Source organism: Schistocerca gregaria, unplaced genomic scaffold, assembly GCF_023897955.1.
Source record: "Schistocerca gregaria isolate iqSchGreg1 unplaced genomic scaffold, iqSchGreg1.2 ptg000066l, whole genome shotgun sequence".
Classification (NCBI taxonomy): domain Eukaryota; kingdom Metazoa; phylum Arthropoda; class Insecta; order Orthoptera; family Acrididae; genus Schistocerca; species Schistocerca gregaria.
In genome coordinates, this window is record NW_026061707.1 from 14,621,210 (window position 1) to 14,633,730 (window position 12,521).

At 27.1% G+C, this 12,521-nt stretch overlaps 1 long non-coding RNA gene across 1 annotated transcript in view; it reads right to left on the reverse strand.

Annotated features, from left to right (window-relative positions):
- Positions 1-3,638: 3,638 nt before the first annotated feature.
- The window catches only part of LOC126301321 (uncharacterized), a 68,927-nt gene continuing 60,044 nt past the window's right edge, over positions 3,639-12,521 (reverse strand). Inside the window, exon 2 of the long non-coding RNA XR_007553035.1 lies at positions 3,639-4,420. This is a non-coding gene — a long non-coding RNA (uncharacterized LOC126301321). The remainder of the gene's footprint in view (positions 4,421-12,521) is intronic.

Genomic DNA, 12,521 nt, shown 5'->3' on the forward strand with positions numbered 1-12,521 from the left:
TAAACACCAGCCTGCAAACGCTCAGGTTGATAACCCCAAACCCAAAATTAAAAGTAAAGTAGGAACTAATCTAGCCTCAAAAAAAATATAAAAAGAAAGAAGACTTAATCTAGGCAAGATGAACAATAAAGCATAATTATTAAAATCAAAACCATAAAAACAAAAAAATTAGAATGATATGAACTTAAATAAACTGAACCTCTAGCAGTGATTATTAAAGAACAAATCCAAAAAACTAAGTAAAATTAAACTAAAAGAAAAATAATCAATACCAAAATAATATCTAATTATATTCAAATCAGCATATGAATAAACACAAATTATAAAAACAAAACCCGACAGAAACATTAAAGAATGAACCAACCATCAACAATTATTTAATAAACAAAGATGGGATCAAAAGAAATAGTTATAAATAAATACTTTAACATAAAGATAAAACCAAAAGAATTAAAAAAATCATTACCATGAGAACGAATTATTGAAACTAAAATAGAAAGACCTAAAGCACCCTCACAAACAGAAAAAACTAAAAAAATAACAGGAAAAAAATAATCATAATCAAACTCAATAAGAAAAACAATAACTAACATAAATAAAGAAAGAACAATATATTCTAATCTCAAAAGAACCATTAATAAATGTTTACGTTTAGAAGAAAAAACATAAACACCAACAAAATAAATCAATAAAGAAGTAAAAATAGAGAATATAAACATTAGTTTTAATAGTTTAAAAAAAATGCCGGTCTTGTAAACCGGGAAATAAGTCCAAGCCCCCACTTTTAAAACTTCAGAGGTGGAAAAGCTTCCATCATCGGTCCCCAAAACCGGTATTTTAAATAAACTACCCTCTGAAATGATCAAAATAATAATTATATCATTATCAAATGTAATAAATATTAATTTTATTAAATTAAGACACCCAATATCAATAATGCTTTTTGATTATCCTTCAAGACCTTCCTAGTATGGATTAATAAACAGGAACAATAATAGAAAGATATTGATTATCATATATTTTATTTTTTAACATTTCTTGGGTGGTATACTAGTATTATTTATTTACATTACAAGAAATTGCATCAAACGAAATATTTCAGCCTAAATCAATCACTATAATTATTACATTAATAATGTGAGTATTTATCATATTAATATTAATTATTCTAGATATATCTATATTTATAGACTTTTTCAAAAACACCGAAACTATAAATATTGATAATTCAATCAATTATCAAGAAATAACAATATCTTTAGAAAAATTATATAATAGACCAACATTCATTATTACAATAATAATAATAATTTATTTATTTTTAGCACTACTAGCAGTTGTTAAAATCACCAATATTTAATCAGGGACCTATTCGTAAAATATGATAATTACTAATGAATAAAACCCTTACGATTAAGACATCCTTTAATTAAAATTATTAATAACTCTTTAATTGACTTACCTGCCCCAACAAATATTTCATTTTGATGAAATTTTGGATCCCTATTAGGGTTATGTTTGGTAATTCAAATCGTAACTGGACTATTTTTAGCTATACATTATACATCAAATATTGAAATAGCATTCAGTAGTGTAGTACACATCTGCCGAGACATAAATAATGGTTGAATTATCCGAACCTTACACGCAAATGGAGCATCTATATTTTTTATTTGTATTTACTTACATGTAGGACGGGGAATTTACTATGGATCTTATATATATATACATACCTGAATAATTGGTACAGTGATTTTATTTTTAGTTATAGCACTGCATTTATAGGATATGTCTTACCCTGAGGCCAAATATCTTTTTGAGGTGCAACAGTAATTACTAATTTATTATCAGCAATCCCATACTTAGGAACAGATTTAGTCCAATGAGTATGTGGAGGATTCGCTGTTGATAATGCAACATTAAATCGATTCTTCACATTCCATTTTGTGATTACCATTTATTATTGCTGCTATAGCAGCAATTCATTTATTTTTCTTCACCCAAACAGGATCTAATAATCCTCTTGGACTAAATGGAGATATTGAAAAAATTCCATTCCATCCATACTTTACCTTTAAGGATTCTATTACATTTGTAAATAATAACATCATTATTAATTATACTATGTTTTAATTAATCCTTGCCTATTAGGAGATCCAGATAACTTTGTACCTGCCAACCCATTAGTAACACCAGTTCACATTCAACCAGAATGATATTTCCTATTTGCATATGCAATTCTACGATCTATCCCTAATAAGTTAGGAGGTGTTATTGCATTATTTTTATCAATTAGAATCTTAATAATTTTACCATTTTATAATAATACACCATTCCGAGGCATTCAATTTTACCCTATTAATCAAATTTTATTCTGAATTATAGAAGTTGTTGTATGCTTACTAACGTGAATTGGTAAACGACCTGTTGAAGAACCTTATATTATAACAGGTCAAATCTTAACATTTATTTACTTCACATATTTCTTAATTAATGTCCATGTCGCAAACGCATGAGATAAATTAATTAAGGAATAAAGATAATTAGCTTAGGAAAAGCATATGTTTTGAAAACATAAAATTAGAAGTTTAACTCTTCTATTAACTTTTCTCAAAAAATTTCACTAAACAAATGAGATAAATAAAATCTTTTAAACCAACAAAGAAAATAAAAAAATTCAAAGATAAAGGTAAAAAACTTTTTCAAGCTAAGTACATTAATTTATCATAACGGAACCGTGGTAATGTTCCACGAACCCAAATAAAACCAAAAGATATAATAGCAAGCTTAATAAAAAATATAAAAGAATAAAAATCACCACCCAAAAAAATTAAAGCCAATAACATTCTTATGAAGACAATTCTAGTATATTCAGCTAAAAAAATTAAAGTAAAACCACCTGCACCATACTCAATATTAAATCCTGAAAACTAACTCAGATTCCCCTTCAGCAAAATCAAAAGGAGTACGATTAGTTCAGCTAAGCAAGAAGCAAAACAAGCTAAAGCTAAAGGAAAAGAAATAATAATAAATCAACAATAAAGCTGATAGTTTATAAAATCAAACATATTAAAACTACAATTAAAATAATTAAAGACAATAAAATTAAAGCTAAACTAACTTCATAAGAAATTGTTTTGAGCAACAGAACGAAGAGAACCTAATAATGAATAATTTGAATTAGAAGATCAACCAGCAATTATAACAGTATAAACACCTAATCTAGTACAACATAAAAAAAATAAAAATCCATAAGAAAAATAAACACATATAAGTTAAATAAGGAAAAATTACTCAAACGGCTAAAGAAATCATTAAATTAAAAACAGGGGAAAAATAATAAAGTAGGTAATTAGATATAATAGGAATTGGCTGCTCCTTACAAATTAACTTAATAGCATCTCTAAATGGCTGAGGAATTCCAACAAAACCTACCTTATTTGGACCCTTTCGAATCTGAATATAACCTAAAACCTTACGCTCTAATAAAGTTAAAAAGGCAACACTAATTAAAACACAAATAACCAATAAAAGAAAATTCAAAATAAATATAAATAAATCATAAAGTATCAATACTATTTGTAGAAAAAATCTACATAAATGAATTCTAAATTCAACACATTAATCTGTCAAAATAGTAAATAAATTAATATTAATCAATATAACAAAAAATATTTAACCATATGGTCCTTTCGTACTAATATGGATTAACAATCTTAGGATAGAAACCGACCTGGCTCACGCCGGTCTGAACTCAGATCATGTAAGAATTTAAAGGTCGAACAGACCTAATCATTGGGCTCCTGCACCCAAAATTTTTCTTAATCCAACATCGAGGTCGCAATCTGCTTTGTCGATATGAGCTCTCAAAAACAATTACGCTGTTATCCCTAAGGTAACTTAATCTTATGATCATAAATTATGGATCAAAATAACAAACATAAATAAATGATATAATAATGAAGAGTTTATCTATTCTTCATGTCACCCCAACAAAACATCATCATTAAATATAGAAAGACAAACAAAAAACTATTTAAAAGTAAAATGTCAAGCTCTATAGGGTCTTCTCGTCCTAAAGAAGAATTTAAGCCTTTTGACTCAAAAGTTAAATTCAAAAATTTATTAAGAGACAGTTGATTTCTCGTCAAGCCATTCATTCCAGCCACTAATTAAGAGACTAATGATTATGCTACCTTTGCACGGTCAAAATACCGCGGCTCTTTAAAAATACGCTCAGTGAGCAGGCCAGACCTCAAAATATAAACAAGAGGACATGTTTTTGATAAACACTCGGAAATCAATTTTGCCTAGTTCCTTATAATAAGTTCACAAGGTAAAAATTTCATACAAATAAATATACTAATTCTATCATTATTACAAAAATTTTAAAATTAAATTAATAATCTTAATAAAAAACCTAAAATATTTATAAAATCAAAATAAAAAATAATGAACTAAAGCGTAATCTTAAAGATAGCTGGTTTAAAGCTTACTATTATATTTCTATAAAATAAATTATAGGTTATTAACTTCAAAGCTTATCCCTTAAAGAATAAATAAGTTAATATTTTTACTTAAAAAATTAAATAAAAACAAATAACTTTAAAAAATTAAATTTTTTCTTAAGAAACTAGATATCTTGGGAAACGATTAACATCTCATTTCTATAAATAATTTAATAATAATTATGATACATTAACTATAAATTATTTATAAATCAACCCAAATCGAGACAAGTAAAATAAATACTAAAATTTTGATAAACCCTGATACAAAAGGTACAATAAATAAAATCTACTTAAAAAAATTTAAAATAATATTTCATAAAACACTTACATTACCAATAAACTATAATTTAAAAAATCAATTCTATAAAATATACTAAGACAAAAATACAATAAAATTATTTATATTAAATAATTAAATAAACAAAAAATAAATATAATAAAATAAATAATCAAGATATCCTGATTTGCACAAAAAAATTTTCAATGTAAATGAAACACTTTACTAATAAGTTATATCTTGAAACTCTTCCTAGATACACTTTCCAGTACATCTACTATGTTACGACTTATCTCATCTAAATTGAAGCTACTTTAAAATAAAATAGAATAATCAATAATGAGAGCGACGGGCGATGTGTACACATCTCAGAGCCAATATCAGTTAAATTAAATAAATTAAATTACTATCAAATCCACCTTCATTAACAGTATTTCAATATCAAATCCGTTATAAACAAAAATCTATTGTAACCCACCTCCTCTTAACTATAAGCTGCACCTTGACCTGAAATATTTTATAATTATAAATCTTGAGAATTATAACTCTAAAAAGATTCTCTGATAACGGAGATATACAAACAAATAAATTAAGTAGAGTAAATCATGTATTATCAATCATGGGGTAGGTTCCTCTGAATGGAATGAGATACCGCCAAATTCTTTGGGTTTAAAGACCTTAACTAATAGTACCCTGGTAAATATAATTAACATTTAAAATAATAGGGTATCTAATCCTAGTTTATTATTTAAATTTCACAGATTCATAAAAAGGGCCACAAATAAATTTTAACATTTCACCTTACAAATTTATATTTCAACCCTAATAATATAAACAACTGTTTTAACCAATAATATTCACTTGTATCAATCGTATAACCGCGGCTGCTGGCCCGAATTATGCCGATACTAAATCAATTGCTAAATCCAAAATCACTTGATAATTAAATCAAATTACTGAAAAAAGAACATTTAGTCTAACAAAACTTACATATAATACAAAGAAAAAGTGAATAAACAAGCAAGAATAAAACTTTTAACAATAAAAAATAAGAAAATTTTAAATCTATTAATTCAGGAAAAAATAAAAGATTCAAATATTTAAAGAAAAAAAAAGAAAAAAACCACAAACATTAGCAAAAAAAAAAGAAACGCCCCTATGTATGATAACAACAACTTCTCTATTATATATAATTAAAGATTAATATGGGACATGTATAGCAATAAATGTATTATATTCTTTCTTATTTAATCTTTCTTTTCACTAATAAATAAGAAAGATTAAATAATATAATAAATATATTTTATACAATTATGTAATTTAATATAATATGTTATTAATATGAATTCTTTTTTTTATATTAAGTTAACTTTCATATATATTAGTTAAATAATCTAATTATAGATAATTTACATAATTATATTATTATAATTAATATAATTATTTATATTAATTATAATATTTTATATTTAAATTAATAATTTTATTTATTATATCCAATTATAATAATATTAAATATTAAATTACATATTATTATATATATTATATTATAATAACCTATTTTAAGCTAAAAACATAAGTAGCTATAATCCTAGGTAAATAATTGCATTAAAATAATCAATTGATAATGGTAAGATGAACTTATAATACTTTAATTTCAATTAAATGTAATATATTAATATAAATTATTTATTATATATATATATATATATAAAAAAATAAAATGAGCAGGATAAATTAATCCTAATTAAACAAAACAATACATAAAAGAATTTCAAAAAAAACTTTCGATTTATATATTAAATAAATGAAGTGCCTGATTAAAGGGTTACCTTGATAGGGTAAATAAAGTAAACAAAATTACCTTCATTAAAATTACATAAGATAGAATTAAACTACCTCCTTTAGTATCAAAAACTAACGTCATCATACACCTTAATGTAAAAAGGTAAGCTAAACAAGCTAATGGGATCATACCCCATTTATAGAGGTATCAATCCTCTCCTTTTTAATGACCAACAACTCTACAAAACTTCTCTTCCTATCAACATTAATGATAGGAACGATCCTGTCCATTTCATCAAATTCCTGATTTGGGGTTTGAATAGGACTTGAGATCAACTTACTTTCATTTATTCCGCTCCTAACAAGAAATAAAAATATAATAATAAATGAATCATCAATTAAATATTTTATTGTCCAAGCAATAGCATCGACAATATTATTATTTTCAATTTTGCTGATTCAAATAAAATATCCCATGGGATGGGAAACAGAATTTATCCCATCAATAATAATTAGATCTAGACTATTATTAAAGATTGGAGCTGCACCTTTCCATTTCTGATTTCCAGAAGTTATAGGAGCATCAAGATGAAATAATTGTTTAACATTAATAACATGACAAAAAATCGCCCCAATAATGGTCTTATCTTATTGTATTCAATTAAGAACTTTTATTTGAACAATTATTATCTTAAGAATTATTATTGGGGTAATAGGAGGTTTAAATCAAACATCCTTACGACAACTTTTAGCATATTCATCAATCAGACATCTAGGTTGAATAATTAGATCATTAACAGTCAGAGAAAACATCTGAGAACTATACTTCATTATTTACTCACTATTAAGATTAATTATAGTTTTATTATTTAAGCAAATAAATTTATTTTCATAAATCAAATTTATTCAGCCAGAAATATAAAAACCGAAATTAAATTCATAATATTCTTATCTTTATTATCTTTAGGTGGACTACCACCATTCCTTGGATTCTTACCAAAATGAATTGTAATACAATCATTAATAGAAAACAATATAACAACTATTATAACTATTGTAGTTGTATTAACTACAATTACACTCTACTACTATATACGTATTAGATTCTCAGCTCTAATTATATCATACACAGAGAATTCGTGATCTATAAAGATAAAGTCCCAAAAATCAAGAATCATTCTTCCTATAACAGTAATAATTTCAACAATAGGATTGATTTCAACATCAAACTTAATTTCATTATACTAAGGACTTAAGTTAATCAAACTAATAACCTTCAAAGTTATAATTAAAAGAATAATCTTTTAGGCCTTAGTAAAATTTTACACCTCTAGAATTGCAGTCTAGAATCATAATTGAATATAAGACCTAAATATGATAAGAGAGAAAACATCTCATAAGTAGATTTACAGTCTACCACCTAAAATTCAGCCATCTTACCGCAAAAATGATTATTCTCAACAAACCATAAGGACATTGGTACTTTATACTTCATATTTGGAGCATGAGCAGGAATAGTAGGAACATCAATAAGAATACTTATTCGTGCTGAACTTGGCCAACCCGGATCTCTAATTGGGGATGACCAGATTTATAATGTTATTATTACAGCTCACGCATTTGTAATAATTTTCTTTATAGTAATACCTATTATAATTGGTGGATTTGGTAATTGACTTGTTCCACTAATAATTGGTGCACCAGATATAGCATTTCCACGAATAAATAATATAAGTTTTTGATTACTACCACCTTCACTAACCCTTCTTCTTACATCTTCTATAGTAGATAATGGTGCTGGTACAGGATGAACAGTTTACCCTCCTCTAGCAGGAGCTATTGCACACGGGGGTGCATCTGTAGATCTAGCTATTTTTTCACTGCACTTAGCAGGTGTATCATCTATTCTTGGTGCAGTGAATTTCATTACAACAGCAATTAATATACGATCAGAAAGTATAACTTTAGATCAAACACCTTTATTTGTATGATCTGTAGCTATTACAGCATTACTTCTCCTTCTTTCACTTCCAGTTTTAGCAGGAGCTATTACTATATTATTAACAGATCGAAATTTAAATACATCATTCTTTGACCCTGCAGGAGGGGGTGACCCAATTCTATATCAACATCTATTTTGATTCTTTGGACACCCAGAAGTTTATATTTTAATTCTACCGGGGTTCGGAATTATTTCACATATTGTATGTCAAGAAAGAGGAAAAATTGAATCATTTGGAACATTAGGTATAATTTATGCTATACTATCAATTGGACTAATAGGATTTATTGTATGAGCACATCATATATTTACAGTAGGAATGGATGTTGACACACGAGCATATTTTACATCAGCAACAATAATTATTGCTGTACCTACAGGAATTAAGATATTTAGATGATTAGCTACATTATATGGAACTAAATTCAAGTTCAATCCACCATTATTATGAGCTCTAGGATTTATTTTCCTATTTACAATTGGTGGATTAACAGGATTAGTATTAGCAAATTCATCACTTGATATTGTATTACATGATACATATTATGTAGTAGCCCACTTTCATTATGTATTATCTATAGGAGCAGTATTTGCAATTATAGGAGGTGTCATTCAATGATATCCACTATTTACAGGATTAACTATAAATAATACATGATTAAAAATCCAATTTACAATTATATTCATTGGAGTAAATTTAACATTCTTTCCTCAACACTTCCTAGGATTAGCAGGAATACCTCGACGATACTCTGACTACCCAGACGCATATACATCATGAAACGTAGTATCAAGAAACACACGCGAGACAGATTGTAGGAATCATTATATTCATTGTAATTATATGAGAAAGAATGATTACAAAACCGAGGCAATTATATTTAGAGCTAACATAAGAAGATCAACAGAATGACTACAAAATAACCCTCCTGCAGAACATAGTTACTCAGAATTACCATTAATCTCTAGATTCTAATATGGCAGATTAGTGCAGTAGATTTAAGCTCTACAAATAAAGGTTTGCCTTTTATTAGAAAATATTTATTAATGGCAACATGATCAAATTTATCTCTTCAAGATGGAGCTTCACCATTAATGGAGCAATTATCATTCTTTCATGATCATACTGTGGTCGTATTATTATTAATTACAGTAATTGTAGGTTATGCCCTAAGTTATATATTATTTATTGCCTATACTAACCGTAATATACTTCATGGACATTTAATTGAAAAAATGTGAACAGCTTTACCAGCAATTACATTAATTTTTATTGCCCTTCCATCATTACGACTATTATATTTACTTGATGATTCAGTAGATGCAATAATTACAATTAAAACCATTGGACGACAATGATATTGAAGATATGAATATTCAGACTTCATAGGCGTAGAATTTGACACTTATATAACACCAGAACAAGACCTAGAAAATGATGGATTCCGACTACTAGATGTAGATAACCGAACAATCCTACCAATAAATACAGAAGTACGAGTATTAACAAGAGCATCAGATGTTCTACACTCATGAGCAGTTCCTGCATTAGGGGTTAAAATTGATGCAACGCCAGGTCGGTTAAATCAAGGAACATTCACAATAAATCGACCTGGATTATTCTTTGGACAATGCTCAGAAATCTGTGGAGCAAACCACAGATTTATACCAATTGTAATTGAAAGAACTTCAGTAAATTTATTTATTAAGTGATTATCTAAGATAATTTAAGGAGTTAGTTAAAATAAATAACATTAGAGTGTCAATCTAAAATAACTAAAAAAAATTAGTACACCTTGAAATTCATCAGATGACTGAAAGTAAGTAATGGTCTCTTAAACCAAATAATAGTAAATTAACGACTACTTCTGATGGGGAAATTATATCCAAATCCCTCAAATATCCCCTCTTATATGATTCTCACTATTCATTATATTTTCAGCTACATTAATCTTGTTTAATCAAATAAACTTCTTCTCATTTAAACCTAACCTTATTAAAAGAGCAGAAAAATGAACAATTGAAATAAAAAACTTAAATTGAAAATGATAACAAATCTATTCTCAACATTTGACCCATCAACTAACATCTTTAATTTATCATTAAATTGAACTAGAACATTTCTAGGACTATTATTAATCCCATCACTATTTTGACTTACACCATCACGAATTAACATTATCTGAAATAAACTAAATTTAACCTTACATAATGAATTTAAAACACTTCTTGGACCAAAATCATTTAATGGAACAACATTCATTTTCATCTCAATTTTTATTATAATATTATTGAACAATTTCATAGGATTATTCCCTTATATTTTTACTAGAACAAGACATTTAGCATTAACATTTGCAATTGCCCTACCTATATGGCTAAGATTTATATTATTTGGATGAATTAACCATACTAATCATATATTTACACACCTTGTACCACAAGGTACACCGCCTGCATTAATATCATTTATAGTACTAATTGAAACAATTAGTAATGTTATTCGACCAGGTACATTAGCAGTACGGTTGGCAGCAAATATAATTGCAGGACACTTATTATTAACCTTATTAGGAAACACAGGACCATCTATAGCAATAAACTTAATCTCATTACTAATTATTGGACAAATACTTCTATTAATTCTAGAATCAGCAGTAGCAATAATTCAAGCCTATGTTTTCTCAATTCTAAGAACTCTATATTCTAGAGAAGTATATTAAACCTATGTTAACAACTCACTCAAACCACCCATTCCACTTAGTAGACTATAGACCTTGACCATTAACAGGAGCAATTGGAGCAATAGTCCTAGTATCAGGACTAGCAAAATGATTCCACCTATTTAATATTAACTTATTCATAATTGGATTTGGAATTACCCTACTAACTATAACTCAATGATGATGAGATGTAGTACGACAAGGAACATATCAAGGATTACATACAGGATTTGTATCAATTGGATTACGATGAGGAATAATTTTATTTATTGCATCAGAGGTATTATTTTTCGTTTCTTTTTTTTGAGCATTCTTTAGAAGAAGATTAGCACCAACAATTGAACTAGGAATACTATGACCTCCAATAGGAATTCAACCCTTTAACCCTATACAAATTCCATTACTTAATACAGCTATTCTTTTAGCATCAGGAGTAACAGTAACATGAGCACATCATAGTTTAATGGAATCTAATCATACTCAAGCACTACAAGGATTATTCTTAACAGTGTTATTAGGACTATACTTTACAATACTTCAAGCATATGAATATTGAGAAGCACCTTTTACCATTGCAGATGCAGTTTATGGATCAACATTCTTTGTTGCAACAGGATTCCATGGTTTACACGTAATTATTGGAACAATCTTTTTATCAACATGTCTACTTCGACACTCAATAAATCAATTTTCACCAAGACATCACTTTGGATTTGAAGCAGCAGCATGATACTGACACTTCGTAGACGTAGTATGATTATTCTTATATATCTCTATTTATTGATGAGGTAGATAATTGTTTTTCTAGTATAAATAGTACATTTGACTTCCAATCAGAAAGCTTGATATAAATCAAGAAAAACAATTCTAATTCTATCAACAAGAGTTTTCATTAGATTTATTATTCCAATAATTGTTATAATCCTGGCAACAACACTATCAAAAAAATTAATTAATGATCGAGGAAAAAGATCACCATTTGAATGTGGGTTTGATCCAAAAAGATCAGCACGAATACCATTCTCAATACGATTCTTCCTAATCGCAGTAATCTTTTTAATTTTTGATGTAGAAATTGCACTAATTCTACCAATTGTAATTATTTTTAAAACTTCAGACATTATAATCTGAACAGAATCAACAATATTTTTTATTCTAGTTCTATTAGGAGGACTATACCATGAATGAAACCAAGGAGCATTACAATGAGCAGAATAAAGGGT